Here is a 26,305-nt window from a genome sequence, read left to right as displayed (position 1 = left end):
AAAAAAAAAAGGTCTAGAGTGTTTTAGGGGCTAGTTCTGAATGACACCAGGTGATCCATATCCCAGATAATGAATTTCGAAGAGCTGGTATAAAATTGTATCTTCCTTGAGAACACTTAGGCACATAGAAGGGAACAGCAGACACTGGGGCCTACCGGAGTGCGGAAGGTGGAGGGTGGGAGGAGAGAGAGGATCAGGGGCCCAGGAATGAAGTGTGGAGCCAGAAGAAGCCTGAGGCACTCTCAGACCTCAATTCTCAGTTTAGACTATTCATGAATAACTTTGAAGGCCCATATCCCACAGTCATCTGTCCCATGTACAGGCCTAGATTTGAACTTTGTGCTCCTGGGAAGTGGTGTGTGAAAGGAATTCTCTTAGGGAGGAAGCCCTACTGACCCCCCGCCAATCCAGCTTCTTTTGCCCCTGTGGCTCTTCATTTATTGCTGGCCTTGCAGGAAATTTTATAGTGTATTTTGTTTTCGTTGTTTAATCAAAACTGGTTTATGTGTGGGGAAAAGAAAAATCACCATAATGTGATAGATTGAACCACAGTTCAAGTTGAAAAGGTTGTTAACCTATGATATGAGGCAATGTATGAGAAACATGTGGTTTGGGAGCAAGCCAGGAGCTTGTACAAATGTTTCCGCACTCCTGAACTTGAAGATTTGTGAATGTCTCTGGACATCATCAGTCCTCACAGATGTCAAGGATCTGTGTACCATACAAAAGAGGCCATCTGTTGAAATGGAACCAGTTAACAAGAATGTGACAGGGAGAAGGTATCAATTCCCAGAATGTTCTCATTTGATCATCATTAGGAAAAGGGGAATAAGAAACTACAAAATTCCAGATATCAGGCCCACTACAAATACTCTTGCAAAAATTTCTTGACCTGAAAAAAATTCTTTACATGTTAAAATCAAGAATCTCAACCTATAGATGTTTTCTCCCTTGCCCTGCAACTCCCTCTCACCTAAAAATATTCATCCCCCATAGTCTGTGTTGCATTTGCAGTGAGTCTGTTCCAGAGACCCGTTCCTTGTCTGCTTTTCTACCTTTACGAAACCAAGAGTTGACCTCCCTAAACTCTCTCTAATGATCCAGAAAGTTTCCACTGGCAGGGCACCCTCTTAGAAGAGGGAGAGGATGAGTCTTCCTCTGATTCCCTAGAGAAAGTGGCTTGGCCCAGATACCTGGGGAAGTTCTCATGGTCCAGCTTCCTTCTTTCAGTGGCTCTAGGTCCAAGAACAGATGGTCTCCATGAGGAGGCAAATGTTCTCTGTGTTTCTTCTCTGGGTCAGACCACCTGTGGTCAACAATGGATGTGGAGGGATTGATGTGGATGTGTAAGGCGGAGAATAGTGAAGAACAAGGTGATCTCAGTGTTTGCTCAGAACTTCTAAATTTCCTTCCCATAGAAAACAAATTCAGGTGCACATCAGTAGGCATAGACAAATTGCAGACATAAGAATCATCCTAAAATTATACTCATATTTAAAGGGAAGGGGTTACCTTAAAGGCATACTCAATGCCTATTTGATGTAGCCAAATGTCTAGGTTTTCTGGGGTCATTGCTTTGGTTATGCCAGAAGAAGAGGGGATAAGAGGAGAAAAATGGTGTCTTTGAAGGAGGTGAATAGGGCTGGCGACATTACTGGCCAGAACTGTAGGTAGGTCTGCAGGATGCCTGGTCTATTTTTCTGATAAGAACTTGGTCCCTTCATGATGAGGCACAGACACAGAGCACAAGGGGAAACACAGCTGTAGAACTCCACAGCTCTTCCTTGGTCCACTGCAGAGACGTGCCATTTTAGTTCATCTGGAGAAGACTCAAGGAGACATGGGACGATTCTCTCTGCATAGGAGATAATATCTATCTGTGGGTGTCATCAAGACAGAGGCCATTCCTATATCCTCTCTACATCCTTACACTTACCACAGTGTGTGACACTAGGTAGGTGCTCAGTTCGTGTCAATTGATATGGACTAATGGTGAAAAGCTAACGCTGACAGAGCACTCGCCATGCACAAAGGCAAGTGTCAATGCCTTTATGTGTTACCTCATGCAAGCTTTACAATAATGCTGTAAAGCAGGGACTAGTATACTCATTTTACAGATGGGGAAACTGAAGCTCACAGAAGTTTCAAAACTTTCCAAGGTCATTGAGTTAGTGAAAGGTGGAGTCAAACTCGATTCCAAGTTGATCTGATGACAAAGCCAGTATTTCTGTCTAGACACTTGATATGGTTTGGATTTGTGTCCTCCCCTCCCCACCACATTTCATGTTGAATTGTAATCCTCAGTGTTGGAGGAGGCTTATGCCTGTAATCCTAACACTTTGTGAGGCTGAGGTGGGCGGATTACCTGAGGTAGGGAGTTCGAGACCAGCCTGACCAACATGGAGAAACCCTGTCTCAACTAAAAATACAAAAAAAAAAAAAAATTAGCCAGGCGTGGTGGCGCATACCTGTAATCCCAGCTACTTGGGAGGCTGAGGCAGGAGAATCGCTTGAACCTGGGAGGTGGAGGTTGTGGTAAGCCAAGATTGCACCACTGCACTCCAGCCTGGGCAACAAGAGTGAAACTCTGTCTCAAAAGACAAAAACAAAAGTGTGCAGTGGCAGGGCACGGTGGCTCACGCCTGTAATCCCAGCACTTTGGGAGGCCAAGGCGGGTGGATCACGAGGTCAAGAGATCGAGACCATCCTGGCCAACATGGTGAAACCCCGTCTCTACTAAAAATACAAAAATTAGCTGGACATGGTGGTGGGTGCCTGTAGTCCCAGCTACCCGGGAGGTTGAGGCAGAAGAATCACTTGAACCCAGGAAGCAGAGGTTACAGTAAGCCGAGATCGTACCACTGCACTCCAGCCTGGTGACAGAGCAAGACTCCGTCTTAAAAAAAAAAAAAAAGGTGTGCAGCACCTTCCTCGTTGCTCTCTTCCTCCTGCTTTAGCCATGTAGGATGTGCCTGCTTCCCTTTTGCCTTCCACCATGGTTGCAAGTTTCCTAAGGCCCGTACAGCCTGTGGAACCGTGAGCCAATTAAACCTCTTTTCTTTATAAATTACCCAGTCTCAGGTATTTCTTTACAGCAGTGTGAGAATGGACTAATACAATACTACTGTTGCTGTCTCTTGGATCTACCCTTCTGACCTCATATGCTCAGCTGTGTGTCTTATTCTTCCTATATTCTTCATATATGCAGACTTGAACTTTGGCAGCAGCCAACTGGTCTCTCTAATACCATTCCATCTTCCACACATTGCCAGATAAATCTCCTCAATATTACTCCTTCCCTTGTGGCACTTTCATGTGACACAGGTCATTTCTTATTGCCTCCCACATCAGAAAATAATAGAATAAGGGACCTAGACTGGACCACCTCACTCATTTCCTGGGGCCAGGAAATGTCATTTGCAACTACAGAAATTCTCCTTGGAAGACTTTATTCTCTACATCTAAATTTAGTAGGTGTTTTATAATCATTTCCCATTTAATCATTTTGGGATCCTAACTTGAAGTTCAAGACCTTGTCTTACATTTCTTTTATTTCTCCAGGGAGCAGCTAGCATGGTGCTAAACACACAGAAAACACCACACAAATACACGTTGACTGATTGGTTAATCAATCTATTGATAAATGCTGCACCTTCTTTTATAGCTTTGGGCTATTACCCTACTACTTCCAAAAGAAAGTAGCTGTGAGTAGAAATGGCTCGGAATAGGTTTTTCCCTGAAAGACCAGTGAAAGAGCAGCTTACACAATCAGCACAGACAAGAGAGACATCAGCCCCCAGAGATACCCATGCCTGGCTCCCAGGGAAACCTTAGCCCATTCACAAAAACCTGTCTTGAGCAGACAACCCAGAGCAATAGGATCACACAGGACACTCACTGGGACCCCTCAGGTTCAGAGGTGCCTACAGAAACACATATGTCAGAACGGGAAAGACTAGCTTCTTGGAAGGGATTTGAAAAGGACCAGTGTGCCAGGCGTGGTGGCTCATGCCTGTAATCCCAGCACTTTGGGAGGCCAAGGTGGGCGGATCACCTGAGGTCAGGAGTTTGAGACCAGCCTGGCCAACATGATGAAACCCCGTCTTTACTAAAAATACAAAAAAAAAAAAGAAAAAAAAATAGCCAGGCATGGTGGCACGCACCTGTAGTCTCAGCTACTTGGGAGGCTGAGGCAGAAGCTTGAACCCGGGAGGCAGAGGTTGCAGTGAGCTGAGATGGTACCACTGTACTCCAGCCTGGGCAACAGAACAAGACTCTGCCAAAATAAAAAAGAAAGAAAGAAAGAAAGGGAGGGAGGGAGGGGAGGGGAGGATTAGCGTGGCTCCATACAGCTCGTAAAAATGCACGGCATTGCAAACCCTCATCTAGCACTTCCACGCACTAGGCCCTGTTCTAAGCATGGGCATGGTACATATATTAACTCATTCAATCCTTACAACAATGCTATGAAGTATGTAATATTATTATCATCATTATTATTCCCATTATATGGATAGAGAAATCAAGGCACGGAGACCTAAGTAATTTCCCCAAAGTCACACAGTTGGTATTGAAATGGAGCCATCTGGCTCCAAAATCCACGTTCTTAGCTACCACACCTTGCTGTGTGCACAGAAGATCTCTGCTGGAAAGGACACCAGAAACATCGAATCTGTCTCCTTTGCCATGTAGAAATTGAATGAACAAAGACCCAAAGATTTTCCTTGAAATGTGATACACTAAATTACTGACCAGCCCAAGGTGCTTTCTGCCTCTACCTTATGGTTGTCAAGTTCTCAATTTTTCTAAGAAATCAATTCAGTATTTCCCTTTCCCAGCTCGGATTGGTCAGAGGCAGTTGAGATGGACCACTGCCACCAGTCAACACGAAGACAAGGAGCTGCAAAGGAGCTCCCCCGTGAAAAACAAGGAGATGCGATAGCTCCTGTGTGAGCCTACATACATTTTATAGCAGGCCTCTATAGCTCCTCTTCTCTTTCATGAACCTACAAGAAACACATCTGAGGTTTCCCAGGCCATAGCCACATTCAGCTCACTAACAGATTTCTCAAAAGAAGTAATCTTCTTGGTTCCTTACTCTACTGAAATAATTTCATACACATTGCTTCTGATTCATTCATTAGAGAGGATGTCATAACCTTCACCTTACCCAAAAGAAGTTATTTCTCTAACTTCTTTGGCTCAGGAAGGTGAAGGAATCCAAAGTGTCAAACGCAGTCCCATGATTATGGATACCTTGAAACACATGTCCCCAAAGAGTTGGAGATGCACAAATACCATTTTTTAACTTCTCTGGGGCTAAAATGAGGGTGTTTGAACTCGACCCGTGGTCTTCAAACCTTTTCTAGAGCCTGAAGCCTTAATTAAAACAAAGTCTTATATGGAAGCCCAGTATATAAAATGATACAAGTACAGCTCTCTTTGGGGGGACCCAGAACCCACCTGTTCCACAGCCCTTGACATTCCCCCTCAATGGGGCTTCATTTTAAGAGCCACTGGACAGTCTGATTCTCAGCTCTCTGTCTTTTTTTTTTTTTTTTTTGAGATATAGTCTCACTCTGTCTCCCAGGCTGGAGTACAGTAGCGCCATCTCAGCTCACTGCAACCTCTGCCTCCTGGGTTCAAGAGATTCTCCTGCCTCAACCTCCTGAGTAGCTGGCATTACAGGCGCACGCCACCACGCCTGGCTAATTTTTGTGTTTTTAGTAGAGACAGGGTTTCACCATTTTGGTCAGGCTGGTCTCGAACTCCTGACCTTGTGATCCACCCGCCTTGGCCTCCCAAAGTGCTGGGATTACAGGTATGAGCCACCGCACCCGGCCTCAGCTCTCCTATTAACTCGTTTTTATGATCTGGTCCTGGATGTTACACTATTTAAAATATGAAAACCAAAAATAGGTAGATCAACTGTATCTTTTTTAAAAAGCTAGGGCTTAGTACAAGGCTATTAGACTTTGAATATGGGCCATTTTCACAAAAGGCAAGTTCTTGTCCAGGTGGGTCCTGGCTTTGAGGTGCTGGGTATGTAGCTAGTATAAATATTTCCAGGAAAAAATGGGTAGCTTCCCCTAACCTTGTCCCCCCTCTCTCTCCTCCTTCTCAACCAAAGACAATGTTGGGCAATGGAGGGTATCTTTCTTAGCCTGAAAGGGGACAAGAGGAAATGAGAGAAGCTGAACAAATAGATTCAGATCTTTGGCCAGCCATGTGGAACCAATCAACATCTAGAGTAGGCTCCAAAATCCAGCTGGGTAAATGAGGGATTACTTCACGGGCTCCTGGCAGCCTGACCCAGACTGGGCATTTTCTCTTCCAACAGCAAGCAATGCCTCAGCAGGATCCTCAGTCTGTGCTTGTAAAATGTAGATCACAGTGGCACTCTGTCTTGGGGCTGCCAGGAGAAAACTCTGTAGGTAGCAGGCTCAGCTATCCATCCATCCTTGCATCCACTCATCCATGCCACAGACATTTTCTGAGAAAGTACTAAACTGGGTGCATACTGACATTAATATAAAATAGTTGTTTCTGTCTTAGGACTGAATTGTGGTGTGGTTGCTTTAACATTTCCATTCTACTTTGCATAGAACTGTTCCTTAAAGGTCATCTTTGACTTATATTTAATTTGCACCCTAAATCTAAGAGTTGTGAGAGTTAGTGCAAAGTAAGTGCAAATCTTACAAAGAGTTTGTAAGAGTTAAAGAAAGAGGAAAGAAACACAAAATGCAGCTCAACAGTTAAAACCAGATTTATTTTAGAGAAAATAAACCTGAGAGGGGCTTCTGGCCGATTTTGGTCAGGAACACTTTCTCTTACAGACTAAGAGTATATATTAGTCTTAGGGTGAGTGGGCTTATCAGAAGCTTGGAATGTTTCTGTGTAGGGGAGAAGTTTTATGGGGGGGTTGAAATTTCTCTGGATGGAGGGGAGGTTATCTTGGGGCTGACATCTTTCCAGCTGGAGAGAGACTATCTTGGGGCTAGCATGTCTCTGGCTGGGGAGGAGTTTGGAATGTTTCTTGTCAGAGATGTTATTTGTGGTTTATGGTCATGCTGACCTTGGCCACTAGGCTGATGTCTTTTGGATTTAGGTGGTTTTTGATTAAGGTGAACTTTAGGATAAGGTGCTTGTCCAAGATGGCAGTGTTCCTCCTCTGTCAGTATTGAATAGGTGCTCCATTCCTGAAGATGTCTTCCTCCAAGGTAGTTCCAACATTCCTTTCTCAGAAAGACCACAGAATGAGCCCTGAACCAGAATCAGAAAACATGGATTTAAGTCTCCTTCCTACCTCTTACTTGCCATAGATTAGCCATCACTCCAAATCATTAAAGATTTCCCTCATAACTGGAACATAGATTGGGTTTTGTTTTGTTTTTTTTTTCATTTAAAATAGGGATAACAACGTATCAACAGTTGTCTCAAAATTGACCTCATGCTGAGGGTCAGTGAGAAGGTGGATGTGTGGAGGTACCTTGTAAATGATGCCATGAGCTATTTAACCTCTCTGGGCCTCGCCTCGCCTGAAGCTTTTGAAAACTAACCTGTTTCTTTGATGCTGCTGTTTCTCATGAAGAAATTATCATTCACAATAACAAACTGGCTCCTCTGAGGCCTCCTGCAAAGCTTTGTGATGTTAATTATTGACCTAATGCCAAGAAGGTGATGAGAGCCACACACTGCCAACCTGGGGAGGTGCCACCACCTGGATCAGTCACTTTAGGGGACTCAATCAGCCATGCAATGGTGGGCTCTATTGCCTGGAAGTGAACACCAAGGAGAAATCGCAGTCACAACCTTATTATCTTCACTTAGTTCTTGTACCTAACTCCAGGTGGATGTTCAACTCCATTTTCAAAACGCTCTCCTTCCTAACTCCCTATCTCCAAAATCTCCTGCCCTTAACTTACTGTGGACTGAATCATTTAAAAGATAAGCATGAAAATTATGATTTCATCAGCCACTGAGATCTGCTTGCATTTCTCAAACGTCCCTCCCCAGCTCAAGCTTTGGTTCCATCTGTGCCCCCCTGCAGTGCACTCTCCATCTTTCAAAGACCTGCACATCTTTCAAACCCCAGCTCAAATAGTATTTTCTCTAAGTCTCCGCTCAGAATTGTTTCCATGTATGTCTATTTTAGAACCATCTACTTCTCTCCACAGTTATTTATGTGTCTCACTCAATAGATGCTAAGTTCCTAAAATCAAAGACTGTCTTTTTTTTAAATCTCTGTATCCCAATTAGCAGCAAAGTGCTTTTTTTTTTTTTTTTCATGGCAAGCACTCAATAAAGGTTTGCTTATTCCAATGTAGGAGAAAGATTAGAGGCTTTAGAATCAGACTGAATGAATTTGGAATACCAGCTCCATCACTTACCACCTTTTTGAGCTTGGAAAAGTTTCCTAAATCTATGAGTTTTTATTTTCTCATCAGGAAATACATAATTATAGGTTTGTTGGGAAATTAAAACAGATATTGCGTGCAGAGCTCCTAGCACAATGCTTGGCACAATACATGTTCTCATCCTCTCTCTGGTATCCCTTGACTAAGCTGAATCTCCTAATTCTAGAACCAGAGCTGAATAATTCGGCACAACTATCCTGGGGTATGTTTACAGATTCACACCCGCCTTTTGCCTTTCCATCTGTGCCTTGCCTGAGCCATTATGCAAAGGGAAAATTTACCTCTTTTCCAGCAGAGATTCTGATAGCCCAGACTTGCTTTCTGATTGCAAAGGCAGCTGCTTCTCTTGCCTCCTAAGACCTATGCTCTTATGCCTGATAAAGTCATTTTTTTTTACCTTGGTGACTGGGTGCAAAGAGTCCTTTGTGCCACACAAAAGAGTAATCCTGCTTAATTCTGTAGAGGTGGTTGGAGGCAGGAGAGAGGTCTTTTCAAATGCCTGTCACACCGCCTCCCTTGAGGAAGACTGGAATCCAAAACAGTCAGGCGAAAGCAGGTGGAACCAGGAAGGAAATTCGCTGGTCTTTCCTTTCTCCACCAGTGCCTAGCTACTGTTGGCAAAGAAGCTCTTGCTTTGGAATGGCTTATCCATAATTATTAATAAAGCCAATTTTTAAATGCCCCACAAAGTGCTTAGAAACAATGCCTGCTTGGGCAACTATTTTAAATATTCGATCATTGGAACTTGCCCAGAAATGGGGGCAGACACAAAAGGTTTTTAAATATAAATAAATAAAGAATGAGTGTGCCGAGGTCATTGTACTCCCAGAAGAAAATTACTTTCAAATTACAACTACATAAAGGAAATAATTGAAAAGATTAATCACACTAAAATAATTGGTCTATTTTACAAGTAATTTGGAGCAATACTCAGTCATTGACATCAATGTCTAGTAGTAAAATAGTAATGAATTTCATTCTCTGACTAATGTATTTATTTTATTAATGGTAATAAATGGTGTTGTTACCGCTTATAAATATTTCATAACTTTTAATTCATTAAAATGTTCAATGAATTTCCAAAAGTATTTATTAGTTTTACATAATCCTTAGTATTCAATGTGCAATTGCCACTCTGCCTGGGTAATTAAAAATATTATTGTTTTGGGTAATGGGACTCCCTTTGAATGTGAAGGATTAGGCTCCAGTTATTAATGAGACGGATGCTCCAGCTGGTGATGGGGAAGGGGCTTGGGAAGATGTTTTCTCTTTAGGTCGCTAAGACCTCTCTGGAATCATTCCTTAAAAAAAAATGTGGCTGTGAAGCAAACAGGGTGGAGCCAGATAAATTAATTCCAGATGTGATCAGAGAAATGTCACTTTAGACATTGGTTCCGATCCACCACCTCTCCCACACTCTCTCTGTCTTCCTGAAACAACTGACTGCAGGATTCAAACTTTCCAACCTCGCCTCCTCTATCCATTTTATTCTCCAACATTACAGGTCATAAGGGGTAAAATGGCCAAAAAGATGCAACAGAAAGAAAAGCAAGGGACATAGCAGCATGGACAGTGGATAGAAGATATAGGACTTGGAGAAGAAAAACATGGATTTGAATTCTGAGTCATTTGGGTGCTATGTGTCCATTACATCCTGTAGTACCAGATAATTCATGTGTGAAATGAAGACAGTGACACCTATCCCTGGGTCCATGTGAGGATTAAATAGGATACTGTGTGCCTCACCTGATACAGTGCCTGGAACCTTGTGGAAAATTGAACTGGGTTAGCTCTACCATTCCCTGTGTCCAAATTGTAGGTCATGGTATTATTGGCCCAATGACCTTGGCAGCTCTTCATTAACTAACAATTGATACAAACAATTGGTATGAGTCATGAAGAAAAACTGGACCAACAGTGAATTAGTACAACTCAGGATCTGTGAAGTGAAATGGTATCCCCTGGAAGAGGGACTAGATGACTCAACTCTCAGCACCTTACTCTGTAGGTCTGAGATTCAGCTCACTGTAGTACCTCCAGAGCCTCTCCTTACAGGAGGCTAAAGGCATTTGGCTGTGGGCAGGTTGAGAGGCACCAACAGGTGGGTTGGGGTAAACTGGGGCCAGCACTCACACTTAGATGTTTGCACCTGCAGGATGTGTAACCATGATCCGAAAGCGTGCAAACCCAAAGAATCAGCATGGCTCATATTTCCAGAGCTTCAGTTTTACCAAAAGATTGGACGGGAGGAATATTTTTTAATTTAAACTAACATGGCAATGTATTGAGTTCCAATGCGATCTGCATGCAAATGTTAAGGTAAAGCATCAAAGATCTTCCCTGCTCAGGGTGATTCCCTATACTTTGAGTGGTAGCTTTATTCTTCTCTGCCATTTGGGACACATCAGAGGGGACAATGGTAAGGCACCACTCCAGAGGGGACAGAGGAACATGAGGAGGAGGTGCAGCCAGGCCTGGGATCACCAGCTGGAGAGGAGAGCCAGAGGGGAGTGTGTCTTCTCAGTGCAAGCCATTGACAGGTGCAATGATGGGCAGGATCCCGAGGTGACACCAGAGACTAGCAGTGGGCTCCAACCTCCCAAATCAGGCAGAGAAGGGCTCAGTTTCTAATCTGACATATCAAGTCAGAACCAGACCCACCAAACATTGGATGTAAAAGTCTCTTGTGCGTTGGCCTAAAGTTTCGTAAATGTCCCCAAGGACAGGATTGATCTTGTTGATTTGTTTTGTTCGTTTGGTGGGTGGGGTGGGGTGGGGAGAGGTAAACAAGGACTGAACCTTTAGCTGAAGATCCTGAAGACATTTTACTTCCTTCCTACCCAGACCCCTGGACAGAGCTCCTCACACCAGGATCGGTGGGAACCTCATGCTGAAGTCTTCCAGAGTGAAGGGCTTTGTGCAGGAAGTGAGGGAGCCTTTTGCTAACCGAAGGGCATAACCTAGGAGTACCAGAAAGTGCACTGCTGGGATTTGATGATGGTTCTCTTTTTACTCAGGTTATTTTAAAGTTCTGGCATTTTCTGTCTTCAAGTTATGCTGAGAGCATGGTTTTTGTGGAACTTTATTTTGCCCTTCTGGTTGAGATCTGTTTGGGGAGGAAACATTGGCAGACAGTTGCTGGGCAGCAGCCCAGAAGGCCCCTCAATGCAGAATTTTCAAACCGTAGGGCAAATGGTTTCGGAGATCCCTCCTTCCCTCAGCTCCAACATTATGGAGTTCTATGATCAGCATTTGGGTGGATATAAAGTCTTTCAGCTTTTGCTGCTTCTGCTTCTTCCTTTAGCTCTTAGCCAGCATTTTGTATCTACAAAATGACTAACAAACATTGACTAATTACCTCTCATTAATCATTTATACCACTGGTAGCCCAGGGTCTTATCATTTCCTTCAAGAACACGGGTGCAATATCCTGTCTGGATCCCAAATCTCACGTCTAGGGGATGATGGACCAACGTGGCAGCCCTGGATCCTCCTGAGCTCACAGGGGAAGTGGGCCGGAAGGTGGGCACGGGCTCTGTGAGGCTACAACCCCACTAGGATGCCTTTCTGCTCTAATTAACAGGAAGGGCGAGCCACATGGCTGCCCAATGGTAGCTAAGAGGCAATAAGCTTTAATTAGAAGCTTCTTCCTGGCAACTCACATGGTCATAATAAGTCTGTTGTCTTAAAAGGCCCAGAGAGGTTGAATGCATCAACTCTTTTTTGCTTTTATGAGCTGATCCTTTCAATCATTTGTGAAATTTAAATATAATGAAAACATTGGCTCCGGGCAAGGGCCCTGATTATCGCCCCCTTGCTACAGGGACGGGCAGCCCAAGTGTAAGGTGAGGAAGGCAGCCTGTCTTCTTCCCATCCTAGTCTGTCTGTAGGTTTTGATTCAGAAACACACAGCAGGCATGTGAATAAGCTGCCATGGCCAGGACCAACCACAGAACTCTCCCTTGGAGGGGGCCAGTTTGTTTCGGGGAGGACTAGAGAGGGAAAAAGCCCTGTTCACACCACTCCCCCAGAGATCCAGGAGAACAAGTGAATGGCTCAAAGCCTCTGTCCTGAGGACTTGGGCTCATGAGTATATGAAGGTGGGGTGCAAAATTTCTTGAACTACGTGATTCGAATTAGAAGAGAAAGCAGAAAGTGACAGGAAGAGGTGGTCTCTGTTTTCCTCCTTGTCTTACCATCACAGGATCGATGTCTTTCTTTCTTGTTAGTGCCCGGACACAAACTCATGCTTGCTTCCTGCACGCTCTCCCCAAGAGATCCACCATGCATGTGTGTCAACTAATGCACAAGGGCTGTCCTCTTGTCCACCTCCTGCCATTCTTCCACTGACGTGGCCTTTTTCTCCGTTCCTTTCTTCCTGTTACTTATCTGTGGCTGTATGTAATGCAAAAGCAGGTGCTCGATTCAGAATCGTATCGTTTATTTACTCTGTGTGATCATAAATAAATAAATGCAGGCAGATCATTTTCCATCTCAACTGTTTGGCAGCTTGTGGACAGCCTTTCTCTGCATCTCCCCAGTCTCAGCCTCTCTTCTGTGTGCCTCTCCACACTCCGGATATCTTTGTCTTTTTGCTTGTCTATTAATTCATTCTCACTTCTCAACTTTTTTCCTTTCCTCTTGTGAAGGGAAGAAACCTGGGCCATGGAATTGCCCATCTGATCCCTGTGCCCAACTCCATTGTCAGTGAAGCCTGCTGTGCTCTTGCTCCAGGCACAAGCCTGAGGCTGTATATCCACAGACAAGGTGGCTGAAATGGTTGAATTGGCTTTGCTGGGGCCCAGCTCCGGGGCATACACAGATGGAATCTTCTTCTCTTTTCATCCTTACTCTAAGCAAAGATCCTCTGATGATCTCCTCTCCTCCCTTTCCCCTTCTGCTATTTCTCCTCCTTTTCCTTCAAGTGCCTGTCATTTTCTCATTAGGAGACCAACACACACACACACACACACACACAAATATGCACGTTTGCACACACACACAAGCAGCGAGGAGGCATTTGAACGTGGTGATCCTAAAGAGGACCTCAAGGGCAAGGCTGAGGTCTTTAATTAGAGATTGAGGTCTTATCCAAGGCTGAGGTCTTCCCTAGTGCCAGTCATATGGCAAAAGCAAGGCTCTAGGTAGATAAGAAGGTCCAGCATTTTCCTGTGAGTGTCAAGAAATTAAATTGGAGCTAAGATTGCAGTCTCTCCATGGGAAGACACTGGAAAGCAGGGTCTTGAGAAGAGTCTTTTCTCTTCTGGGGTCAGCAAAGCACAGAGTCTTAAACTCATGGTGAATACTGGAGATTTTGTTCCCTTTGTCTTTGGCCAGTCTTTAGTAAAATCATATTGAACATTCCAGCTTACCTTGGTTGGACTCCCAGAGTTTTGACTAGGCTTTTGCCAGGGCTTTAAAGGGTTTAAACATCACCCCTGAGAACAGATGGATGATGGCAGTAGTGATCTATGGGATACTCCAAACAAATGCCAAGCCTCAGAAAAAGGAGGAGGAAGAGAGGGAAGAAAAGAGGGAGAGAGGGAGAAAAAGGCTATGACATCTTACCACTTTCCACTCTATGAAGTTCTCCTTTTATGCCCAACCTGGAAGTTCTGAGCTTGCATTAAGGAAAGTGAAATTTCCCTACCTGGCATATTCTCTACCAGACACATAAACTGGTCTGTCCATTTCCCTACCACCTGGTAACTGGATTTTATTTTTATTTATTTATTTTTTTTTTGAGACGGAGTCTTGCTCGGTAGCCCGGGCTGGAGTGCAGTGGCCGGATCTCAGCTCACTGCAAGCTCCGCCTCCCGGGTTTACGCCATTCTCCTGCCTCAGCCTCCCAAGTAGCTGGGACTACAGGCGCCCGCCACCTCGCCCGGCTAGTTTTTTGTATTTTTCGTAAAGACGGGGTTTCACGGTGTTAGCCAGGATGGTCTCGATCTCCTGACCTCGTGATCCGCCCGTCTCGGCCTCCCAAAGTGCTGGGATTACAGGCTTGAGCCACCGCGCCCGGCCGTAACTGGATTTTATAACAAGAAGCCCTACTTCAAGAACAAAGGCAGGAGACTTTACTAGAGAACTCAAATTCTTTGGATTTTTGAAAATTGTATTTGCATACTCATGTTATTATATTACCTGGTGCAACTTCACCAGAAATTCTACTGACATATGAAGGGCCACTGTCTCTCATTACTGGGTGTTGCTTTTCAGAGATGAAAAAGATTAGAAAGGAAGTCACGCAGCCACCATTTGACAAGTTCTTTGTGGGGTATAGAATTCCTCCCACACAGGTTCCAGCACACAGACGATCTCATTCCATACGATATGAGGAGTAGCCCAGTGTTCTGTCTGCAAAGCTCTGACAAGCTCAAGCAAGGCTTCCTATTACCCAGGTGGGTCATCCAAGTGCTACAGCCTATTTGACTTTAGCGTCTGTTATTTTCCCCTCCTGCTAAACAGTAAGCCAACCCCTTTATCTCCAAATCCCTGGTGTTTGGCTCAAAGCCTGGGACAAAATGGAGGCTCCATGAATTTTTGTAAAATGTTGAAAGAGTGAATGAAAAAATGAGTCAAAATGGTATGGCATGAGAAACTATAAACGCAAAGCAGAGTAGGAAATTGAGATCAGTAGCTAGAAAATGTAAATAAGGCAAATATATTAATATTTCAAATGATTTCAGAGATTCATTTAATCACTTTACATGGGCATTCAACTTTGTAATTACAGGCAAAGACAAACAAGCCTAGTAGCATAAGCTTAGATTCTAGATTCTCCCCTGCCAATATAATAACAATGACAATAATAATAATAAATTGCAAGAATGGACCCTTCAATACACACCATCTAGAAACTCCTTCCCTAGGTCCTGAGCACTGCCAGCACCACTCAGGGAGGTGATCAATTATGTTCACACCCCAGCATGATTTGCTTGAGGTGTGACTTTGCCACTGCTCTGAGGATCTTACAATGGAACAGAAGAATTTGCTGTATCCTGTCACCTCTTTTGCCCCCTGGGATTTCAGTTGACTATACAATTTTTTACGTTGAACCTCGCAAGAGTCATATAATTTAACATCTGGAAAGGATCTAAAGGATTTCTTTGTCTTCCTTCCTCCCTCATTTTACAGATTGGCAGATTGAATCCCAAAGACATTATGGTTCTGTAGCTACCAAGTGGCGAAGTCATAAGTTTTTAACCTCCTATTCTGTCATTTCTTCAACTGCTCCCTGCCCCTTCTTAATCTTGAAAATATTAGAAAATGACTTTAAAGTCTCTGTGTTTATGTTCCTCAATAGACTGGAACCTTCGTGTCGAATCCTTACCCTCCAGCACAGAGCGTGGCACACACTGCATGCTCAGTCAATGGTCCTTAACTGAAATAAATGAAATACATGGCATCCAGATAAATTATTAAATGGATAATAAGCATACTAGAACCTTATATCTCAGCTTGTATTATCAAAAAGAGGACAGCCCAAGCTCAGCCCAGGTAAGGGGTGTGTTTGAAAAGAGAGTAATGACGGGAGGAAGAAAAGCCAGACCAGCTGAAATATGAAAGAACTGAGCAATTGGAAAGGACCTTCAGGAGCATATAGAGAATATAAATCTTACATTCTGTATGCAAAATTTAAAAATTAAACTTAGCTCTTAGGAAAACCCATTTCCATCAATGGCAAACAGCTTAATCTAACTAATTTAGAGTAAACTCTGATATTTGGCAATTTTTTCCTCCCTTTTGGATAGATAATCAGGTAATTCAGAAGTTTTCTTTTTTTCATTTTCCATATCATTCCTCTGAGGTGTAAGTAAACATAGGAAGGCTTCTGTATCATCCTAGTATTGGAAGAACCATCTACTCCCTTCTCCACTGAGAGACTCACTCCATGTTGGTCTTTGGTCATGGGTCCAGTCTGAGTGTGACTGAAGGAGTCCTTGCTAGCAGGTCATTAGGTCCACAGAGATCACTCTGGCTCCATCCACAGGACCTCCAGGTCTGCCCACACCCTCTCGACCACCTCTGGGCCCCTCTCAGGGAAACACTGAGGCCCTCAAAGCTCTCCTATGCTGCTCTGGGTTCCCAGGCCCTATCTGCCAAGGGCTTCCCGCTGCCCTCCTCAACTCCTCTGACTACCAAAGCAGTCCAGTGCTAACTTGGGGCACATAGGTCATCTGGTTCCCAAGCCCCCTCGACTTTTCTGGTAAAATCTCAGGTAGGGAATGCACCCACCTTGTTGCTCCTTCAGGGCCCCTCTCATGCTCTCCTTATCTAGTTCTCTCTCTCCCAGCCCACAGGGTCTATTCTACACCACTGCACATTCTGCCTCACTCTGTGACTTTTGACTACAAATCTATGTTTTGGGGCCTATCAATTCTTGGTTCCAGATATTCAAGGTTTAGCTTTTCAGACTCAAGGATGTAATTTCACTCTCAAATAGTCCATATCTTACTGCTAAAAGTCTGTATTTTCAAGTGTGTCTGCCCTCCCCAACCCAAAGTAGTGTGCAGAGAAAGCAACAGCAGCTGTCTAAATGGAGGGAAATGAAGGATTGGGTCTGCAAACTCAGGAAAAAGAAACCTCAGGCAATGTTTCAAAGTATCACCATATTTTGAATCATAATTGTCATAATCATGATCTCATTGTAGTGTCACATCCCCAGACTCTAGTTGTCCAGCTGTCTCTAGCTAAAACAATCACCAGAAGAGGTATCAGTGCCCTTTTATAAAGGCCTTTATGGAAAGAGTTTCCATGACAGTTATGATGCGAGATAAAGAACTCAAAATATTTTAAAATGCTAAGATGTTCCATTAAATACCCAGCCCTTTTTGGTATCGATTGTAGTCCTGAATCACGTTCAGAGCTTGTAAAACTCTGTGTAAATCCTTTAGTGTACACCAGATTATCTCCTGGCAAAAGATGATGACTGAAGACAGGATGCAGAGTGTGTTCTGATTCATTTTTGGAAAGCACCACTTGCGTCTTTTTCTTGCACAAGGTCCTCATCATCTATAAAATAAAATTTGGAGACCTTGGAGCTGGACCCTCTTTCTCCAGCCCCAACCTGCCTGCCCACCCTCTAAGTCCAACAATTGGGCTCAACCAGATCCACAACCTGTCCTCTGAATGGGCCAGAGATGGCCATTACCCTGCCCTAATCCCATCTGTTCATCAAGGACCATCACAAATCTCAGTTCATCTCCTAGAGGCATCTGTGAGTGCTTCCTATGTTTAAACTGCACATTTGGCACTAACTGGCCCTCAGTTACCTGCTGCTTGTGACTTCTCATGTAAAACAATTTTATTTTAAGTAAAAGTCTATGTTTTGGGCAGAGTCTGGCAACTCTTGCTTCAGCCAATACACATGAGAATGTGTTCCTGCTAATCTAGATGGTAAATTTCCTGAGGACAGCACACCTCTGTGAAAAAAAATTTTGGAGCCACAAACAGCATCCACTGAACTCAACCTGTCTGAGCATTGGTTTTTCTCACGTAAAATAGGAATCATTATAATGCCAACCTTACAGGGATGGGTTTAGACTCAGTGAGACTACCTGTGTTAACACATTGGCACAAGAAATGTTCAAAACAAGCTAATTCTCTTTCTTCTTTCCCATCGAGTTCTCTATTTCCTCCTCTTCCTTTTCTCAGCCTTCATTCACCAAAAGGGTCCTGCTAACTCACATGATGGTACAATGCTCAAAATAATATGTGCTTCCTAAAGATGGGCTCGATGTTGGATGATGAATGTATGAATTAATTAATAAGAATAAATGAAATTTGGTCTCTACAAGGATGGCCTCACCCAGCCTTGGGAAGCCTCATGACCACTGTCTGGAGCCCTGACTCTTCTTTGGCCATTTTGCTAAGAAGAGCTTAGCAAGGACCCTGCACTGGGCTTCAGTTTTCTTGGTAGTGAAATCCAGGATGTATGTAAGGAATGATAGTTGGCTCCATGCTCAAGGACGGTGTGTGCTTCAGAAGGAACTGGCGGGATTTCTATCGGAACCGCATTCCCTTCTGCTGCAAATGTGCCAGGGACCTCCAGCCTTTCTAAGCAGTGACATGAAGTCCATGGTGAGCTGACTTGGTTAGCTGTCCTTCCCCAGCTCCACCTCTGACCCATGTTGCAGAGAAGTCACCACAGCAACTCACCATGCTCCATTTCCCCTTCCAGGAGGGGACAGGAAAACAATGGCAACCAAAGCCTCTCAGCCATTCCAGGTGTTATCATGACCCAGCTGGGCATTTCTTTTCTGGGTCTGAAAACACCAGTTATCTGCCATAGAGCTTGGGTGGCTGTCTTAGACACATGTATCTGAATAGCCTCCCTTTCATTAATCTCTAGCCATGAAGGACTCTAATTCAATGTAGAATATTAATACAGTAATATTCAGATTTTTCCCATTTTGAATATGTGTTTATAGCCCATAATAATAAGGAACTGTAAGGTTGGGTGACATTTTAAGGACTTAGATTTATTTTGGTGAGAGCATTGAAGGGTTTTGTGATCTCACTCCCAAATGGGAGGAAGAAAGAAGTCTCCTAGAAAAGGGGACGCCACCTCATGCCTCTGTTATTTCAGTTTGCAGCTACAGTATTATTATATATTCTCTCAATGCTCTCAAACAGAATGAAATCTGGGTTCTTCGATGTATTTTTTAATAACTTTTCTGAAGAGATGGCTGAGTCTGAATTGTTGACTCAAATTGTGTCAGCTTTCCAAGAATCTTGCTTTCAGAGGCAAGAATGATGAATTAAAGAGTTATTTACTTGGATTTTTAAAATGTTTCCATCACTGAGGCCCCTGGGCTTGTGTACAAAGATTACAATGTACTATTCCCCCAGAAAAATAGACTGAATAACCTGTATACAGGCCAAGACAACTACAGTCGAGGTAGCCACGCAGTCCTGCCCTACAGATCCAGAAGTGGTGGTACTCCAGCAAGCTCACCCAGCTAGAAGACATGTCTCGGTAGAAGCAAAGCTTTCATTAGAGTGTGAGAGATGAGGCCAGGTGATTTCTACCTACACTTTCAAGTCAGGAGACAGACCTTTCTGGGGCTGAGGGATGTGAGCTCAGAAAGGCACCACTCCATGGAGGAGGCCATGTCTCCAGTTCCCTAGATATGCTGTTATCCAAGAAATAGCCCAGCTGTCATGGGTGAAGGCCCCCAGGAGGAAGGAAGCCAAAGTGGATTCTGTGGTTCCAGAGAAGAGACATTCCCAGAGCCACTGATTCATGTAGGTGCACACCCCAGGCTCTGCCTGAGAAGAGAAGAGATCCCTGAGACCCACGTTCTTAGAAAAAGGTTCTAGATAGCCATTATGAGAGAGAAACTGGGGCTTGCCCACTTTTACTGAGGACCCCTGGAGAGAGGAAGAGCAAGTACAAAGGGAAGGGAAAGGAAGGAAAATGGAAAGGGAAAAGCAGCCAGGCAAGGCATGGATGTTGATGAAAGCATTCCCAGAAATATCTTTCCCTTCCTTCCACATGCAATGGTGGTGATGTGATGGAAATACTAGATGGGGAGTTACTGTTGTAGTAACCCACGTAAATGGGAACCAATGGAAGAGAAATTATATATGCCTTGCATTTCATTCAGTGTTTTTTCTGTTTGTTTGTTTGTTTGTTTGTGGGTGGGGATTGTACCTGCTATTTGCTAGCATCAAACTAGGTCCTGGGCAATGTAAATATGAAGGCAATTAAATCAAGTTTCCTGGCCTTAAAGAGCTCAGTACAGTGGGTAAGACAGATAAAGAAAGAACTACAATATAGTGAGGTGAATGAGACACAGTGCTGTGGAAATGGGGGAGGATGCAGTGACTGTGTGAAGGATGATAATAGAACAAAGCCACAGAGTGAGTGCAGAACAGAAGGGCACAGACATTCTACGCATTTCCTGGGATCCATCCAGCTCCATGAAGCCTCTCCCAAGCCTCCCTCCCTCTCCCCAGGAGCTCTGATCCATTCCTGTAACTGTAGACACACCCCTCTTAGGAGGGTCATCCCACACCCTGTCACACATTTAACACTCTGCCTCCTCCTAATATACTGTCAACTCCTTGTGTGCAAGAACCATGTTTTCTTCATGTTTGCCTCTTTAGCACCCAGAATATTGATGCTGAATACTATGTGCCAGATTATGAGTTGCTAGTGTTTGTTGGCAGGAAAGAAAGAAGGAAGGAAGGAAAAAGAGAAAGAAGGAAATGAATTTCTCCAACTTCCAGCACTTCTTTCCATTGCCTCCCATCCTTCTCCTGTATTTGGTTCCTTTTTTATTCCCTCCAGTAACTCCTTCTTTCCCCCTGTTCTCTTCAATTCTTCCTCCCCACCAGCCACCAATCCGTTCCTGAACCTTCCCTTTCCCCTTCCATCCTTTGTCTTCCTTTCTCTGTTTCTCCTCCAGGTGCTTCCCTTTTTCCACTTCCTGTCTGACCCCCTAAGCCTTTGTGTCCTTTCTTTATCCTTTTCTCCCTAATTTCCCATTACTTGGGGCAGGGTCAGAGGTCTGATATGGCTCATGAGGAACAATGAAGTGAAGAAAAGGATGGGCTAAAGATTATTTGTTTTCAAAGACAATCAATTGAAGGAATGGCGACAGCTTTCAGACGGGGCATAAACCAAGTTAGGCCTTCAGTCAATAAACAAAGAACCAGGACCTCCAACCAGACAGTGGTTGTAGATATAGGCCACAATATACAAGGATCATGTGACCAGCCAGTTTTGAGAGTTTCCAGCCCAAAGCAGAAGTCCTGGGAGAGCCTGTGCCCTGCTGAAAAAGACCCTACATGGTGACCCCAAATTGCAGACCCCACGGGGATCTGTTGTAAGGCTGGGTTCACCTGTCCCAGCCTTATAACGTGGGAAGCCCCAGCACCAGGGAGATTAAGTGACTTACCCAAGTTACATAGCAAGTCATGGCTAAGTCAGAGCCACAGCCCAGCTTCTCCACTCCTGGCCCAGCATTTTCCCACTGTAACGCATTGCCTCTAGCTCCAGCAAATGCATTTCCTATGCGCCAGGATTGATGCAGCCAGCATACAGGGAGTCATTTTTCCTGCTGAGAAATGCATCCAGTTATGGGGAGGAAGGTGACAGCTGTTTAATAGCAGCTCTGTGGGATGGTTCTGGACTTGGAATGTGGAATATTATCTCCCGCTAATGCGTTAGCAGAGACGAGGGGAAACAGAATGTAATTACCCAAACGGCTGTTTTTCCCGGATACTAAAATGAATTCTCCCATCCTGGCGAATAATGCGGAGGGCCTTTAACAATTGGTTTATGCCCCCTCGGAAAGCTGTCACCACTCCTAATAGCACAGGGACCTGTCTTGCCAATCAGGGGTATCGATTTGAGACTGCCTCGGCGATCTGCTCGTGGATTCATCAGCTTCCTGAGAGAGCCTCCCCAAAAAAGAAGATCCAGGGGGACTTTGCTGCTGGGCTTCTGACAGCGTGGACTCGGGGCCTCCCTCAAATATGGCCATGCTTCCCTGCGTCTCTGCATCTCTCGCTGAGCCCCAGCAGTTTATGTGGTTTCAGGCCCGTGACCGGGGTGGTGGGAGGGTCCAAGCCAAAGTCAGGATTTAGAGAAATAACCCATTCTTAGGAGAACCCAGAACAAGTGAGCTTCTGGCCACTCATCTTTGCACAAACCTCATAGATAAATATCAACTAGAAAGCATATAAATTAAGTGTAATTAATTCATCTCGTCAACCTAGAAATAACTCTCCTCTAAATGTCTGTGGGCTTTTATGTTTTACTACCATTATGGTACTTATGGTTTACCACAACTCCTAGTTATTTGTGCTCCTGTCATATCTGCCCTAAGATTGCAGCTCTTTGAGGATAAGAGTCCATGAATCATTTTTGTATTCTCACAGTACCTAACACCTACCACAGAGCTGTACACGGGAAAGATGCCCGATAAATCAAACCTCAGCATGAAGTCATTGACAAACACATGGCTTCAGAGGAAGGAATCCACTGTGGGCAGGACGAGCCTTGTATCAGGAGCTCTGGGCAACGTGCTCCCTTTGCACTTCCTGTCTCCAGAGGCCAGAAGGTTACACAGAGGCTAGACCAGGGACAGGAGAGGATTAGCTGACCAGGGGCAGGACAGCAGTACATTGTCCAAAAAGAAAGGGAATGGAGCCCATCCAGACTAAATAAGACCTGGGACCCAGAAGCCTCACTCATGGCTGTGAAGACTTTGCCTAGAGGAGGAAGGGCCAGGACTGGGAAAGCCAACTATGTCAGAAAAGCCATGAATCATGGCTTGCAATCTTGGCCTCTAGGAAGAAGGAAACCAAAGTGTGTTCTGTGGTCCCAGAGAAGAGACATTCCCAGAGCCATTGCACACTCCAGACTCTGCCTGAGAAGAGGAGAGATCCCTGAGAGCCACATTCTTACAAAAAGGTTCTAGATAGCCATTATCAGAGGGAAACTGAGGCTTTCCCACTTCTACTGAGGACCCCTGGAGAGAAGAAGAGCTTTCAGACCATGGAAACATCATGGCTTGGATGTGAGAAGGAAATTGGAATGCAGGTCAGGTCTTCCTCTCAGCGACGAGGAAGCATCTGGACAAAGCCTAAAAAGTCTTAGGCACCGCCAAAGGGCCGTGCTGCTTAACTGTGTTAGGTAGAATTATCTTCTAGACAGAGACAGGAGGGAGGCAGGCAGCAGGACACCAAACCAACTAACAAGACTGCCAGCCCGGGAGCAAGCCACATGGTGCTGGCCACCTTCTGGGAGATGAGTGGCCGAAGCAGCCCGTTCAAAGGTTTTGGGAGCCTTTATGAATCGAATCTCTGGAAGTCCAGCTAGAGTGTCTATTGATCCCAAAGTCACCTTCAAGTGAAACAGCCATAAATGATCAGTCAGCTTTTATTATGTGAGAGACTTTCAAATTCTAAGCCTGACTTTCTCCTTTTTTATTATCCTAATGAAATACCATGACTTGGCCCAGTCTCAAGAAAGCACCCAGTGAAAAAGGAACAGGATTTCTGAGCTAATTGACTCAAGTCCTCACTAAGAAGTCCTGGACACCAACCCTGCCAGGAACCCTCCTCTGTGTGGGAGACAATCTGGACGCCAAATCACACAGATTTGACAGAACTTAAAGTGGGTGGAGGTGTGGACCCAGGAGTGTGGAGGAGACCTAGACCACCCTGAATAATCCCCTCTTCAAGGGAGGGCCATTGGCCGCAGTGGAAACCTGACTCCATCCAGGAACAACACTAGTCCCGGCTGATTTGTGTGCAGACGCTGCAGTGTTAGTTTTTCTAAAGGCTCCTTTACATTCTGGTTTGGGTCATCCTTTTAGATATACCTAGAATATTCTCTTTTTTTTTTAGTTTTTTTTTTTTTTATTACTGTAGAAAGAACACTTAACATGTGATCTACCTTCTTAACAATTTTTATAATGCACAACACAGTATTAACTATAGGCGTAATGTTGTATAGCTGATCTCTAGATATACCTAGAATATTCTTAATTGTGCACCTCTTAGTTGAAAAGTCCTGTGCTAAACCATTTATTAATCCCCCAAACATTTATTAATCATTTACAAATGTGCATAATAGGGAATTGTTGGTCGTCACAGAGCTGATAAGGTAGTAAGGAGGAAGGATCTATGACAATTCATTATAAGGAAATTAAGTACCCCCATGGGGGAAGCTGTGGAAGCAGACAAATGAGCATGTGATTCCAAATGGGAGAAAGTATATCAGTGCCTGCCTCTCACTGACACCAGAGTTTATTTTCTGGAGGTGCAGATGAGATGCTATACAGAAAGGTGGGCATCTGCAGGCAGAGGAAATCCATGTCCAAGTAGAACTGGCAAACAATCAACTTCCCTGACACTGGAGCAAACTTAAGATTGACAGGGCTCCTCTACAGCACTTGGGAGAACCTGCTGTCAATCAGTCTGCTTCCTGGGGGCCACATGCTGGGAAACGTTTGTTCTTATTTGGAGACAAACAAGATGGAGAGCATTAGACCGAGCCATAGGCCCAATCACTAACATTCTGTGTGAGGCTTAAATATTTATGTGAGATTTTCTCCATATTTACTTCCACCTGATGTTTTCTCCATCTTTACTTTTCAGTGAAGGCCAGAACATTTATTAAAAATTACACAATTTGATCACCTTTTTCAGTCATCATTCAGAGATTTAAATTTCCAAATAAAGAAGATAAAATATCTTACAAGGACAGCATTGCCTTTTCCAAAGAGTGGAAGGCCTGTCTTGGTTCAGTTATTGTTTTAATACATTTGCAGATTTTCTTGCATGAAGTGTTCATGACACACAAAGCAACGTTATAGGTACTCCTGACAAACTCAGTACCATACTGGTTATGGACTCTGGCTCTGCAAGCTGGTGTTCTGGGCTCAAGCCTCCTTTCTGCTGTTTACCAGCTGTGAAACCTTGGTCAAGTCTTTTGTTTCTTCTCTTAGCCTCTTGTTAATCTGTAAAATAGTACACCAAATGGGATATTGCGTATTCTGTTTATCACAGTGATTAGCACACAGGAAGATTTTACTCTTGACCCAGGAAAGCGCCAAGACAGTGAGATATTATTAAGCATCTCTGAAATTGAGAGTATAGTTTTTGAGGTACACCGTCATCTACCATAAGCAAGGAAATAACTCTTTCCTCCTACCCCTCCAGGAAGATCGTAGCTTAATTCAGAGCCCCTACCTGCTGCAAAGCCAGCCTGCAGATTCGGCAGGGGGAGCACTGACATGAAAGAGATGCTAGGTCAAATCCCACCTGGGGCTTGGCATTTGACATGGGAGACCAGGAATATTCCTATAGACAGACAGGTGGGGGAGATGGGGCTTCAGGTTTGCCACAGCACCCCCGCTATGACCAGGAGGACAGAATGAGAATTAACTCTGGCTGTGGTTTGACCCTAAATAACAAAGGCATCTGCTGTGACCGTTTGCCAGGACTGCTGAGATTTCAGGAATAATACAACTGGCCTTTCTGGAGGTTGGAAGCAATGGGGTGATGTGCTGTGTCGAGGAATAAAGAGCCCACTTCTCCCTAGAAGAGTCACAGGTGTCTTCAAAGAACAGCGTGAGCTGGGCCCTGCCAGCTGGGGAGAAAACTGGGACAGAGAGATGTGCAGGGTATTTCAGATGCCGGGGACAGTGATAGTGGTCACGAGAAGGAGATGAGGGCGAAGAACTAACTAGTGTCTGCATTGTCACCACTAATCATTGCTGACTCATATTTAGTCCTAGTGAAGGACCAAGCTTTGCACTGAGCATTTAAATGGGTTAGCTCGTATTCCTCACTATAACCCACGTGGTAGCTCATCCCCATTTTGGAGACAGAGAACCTAAAACTCAGAGGCGTTCGTTATAGCGGAGATATAAGAGCAGAAGTGAGTACCGTGGCCTGGTTGAATCTTCGCACTCAATTTGATGAGGGGAAAAAGCCTGTGGTTTATTTTTTTTTTATTATTTTTTTTTTTTTTTGAGACGGAGTCTCGCTCTGTTGCCCAGGCTGGAGTGCAGTGGCCGGATCTCAGCTCACGGCAAGCTCCGCCTCCCGGGTTCACGCCATTCTCCCGCCTCAGCCTCCCGAGTAGCTGGGACCACAGGCGCCCGCCACCTCGCCCGGCTAATTTTTTGTATTTTTTAGTAGAGACGGGGTTTCACCGTGTTAGCCAGCATGGTCTCGATCTCCTGACCTCGTGATCCGCCCGTCTCGGCCTCCCAAAGTGCTGGGATTACAGGCTTGAGCCACCGCGCCCGGCCGCCTGTGGTTTATTCACAAACTACTTGTGAGTCGTTTGTGGTGGCTGAAGCTCCGGAGGGTGGGACTCGGGGGTCTTTGAGGATGTGGAGCAGTCCTGGGCTGGATGG

At 44.5% G+C, this 26,305-nt stretch overlaps 1 protein-coding gene across 1 annotated transcript in view; it reads left to right on the top strand.

The window, feature by feature from the left end:
* ALK (ALK receptor tyrosine kinase) overlaps positions 1 to 26,305 on the top strand; it is a 715,534-nt gene that overhangs the window by 546,149 nt on the left and 143,080 nt on the right. The gene's annotated exons all lie outside the window — the stretch shown is intronic.

Source organism: Theropithecus gelada, chromosome 13 (assembly GCF_003255815.1).
Source record: "Theropithecus gelada isolate Dixy chromosome 13, Tgel_1.0, whole genome shotgun sequence".
NCBI classification, from domain to species: domain Eukaryota; kingdom Metazoa; phylum Chordata; class Mammalia; order Primates; family Cercopithecidae; genus Theropithecus; species Theropithecus gelada.
This window is presented reverse-complemented; position numbering and strand designations above follow the sequence as displayed.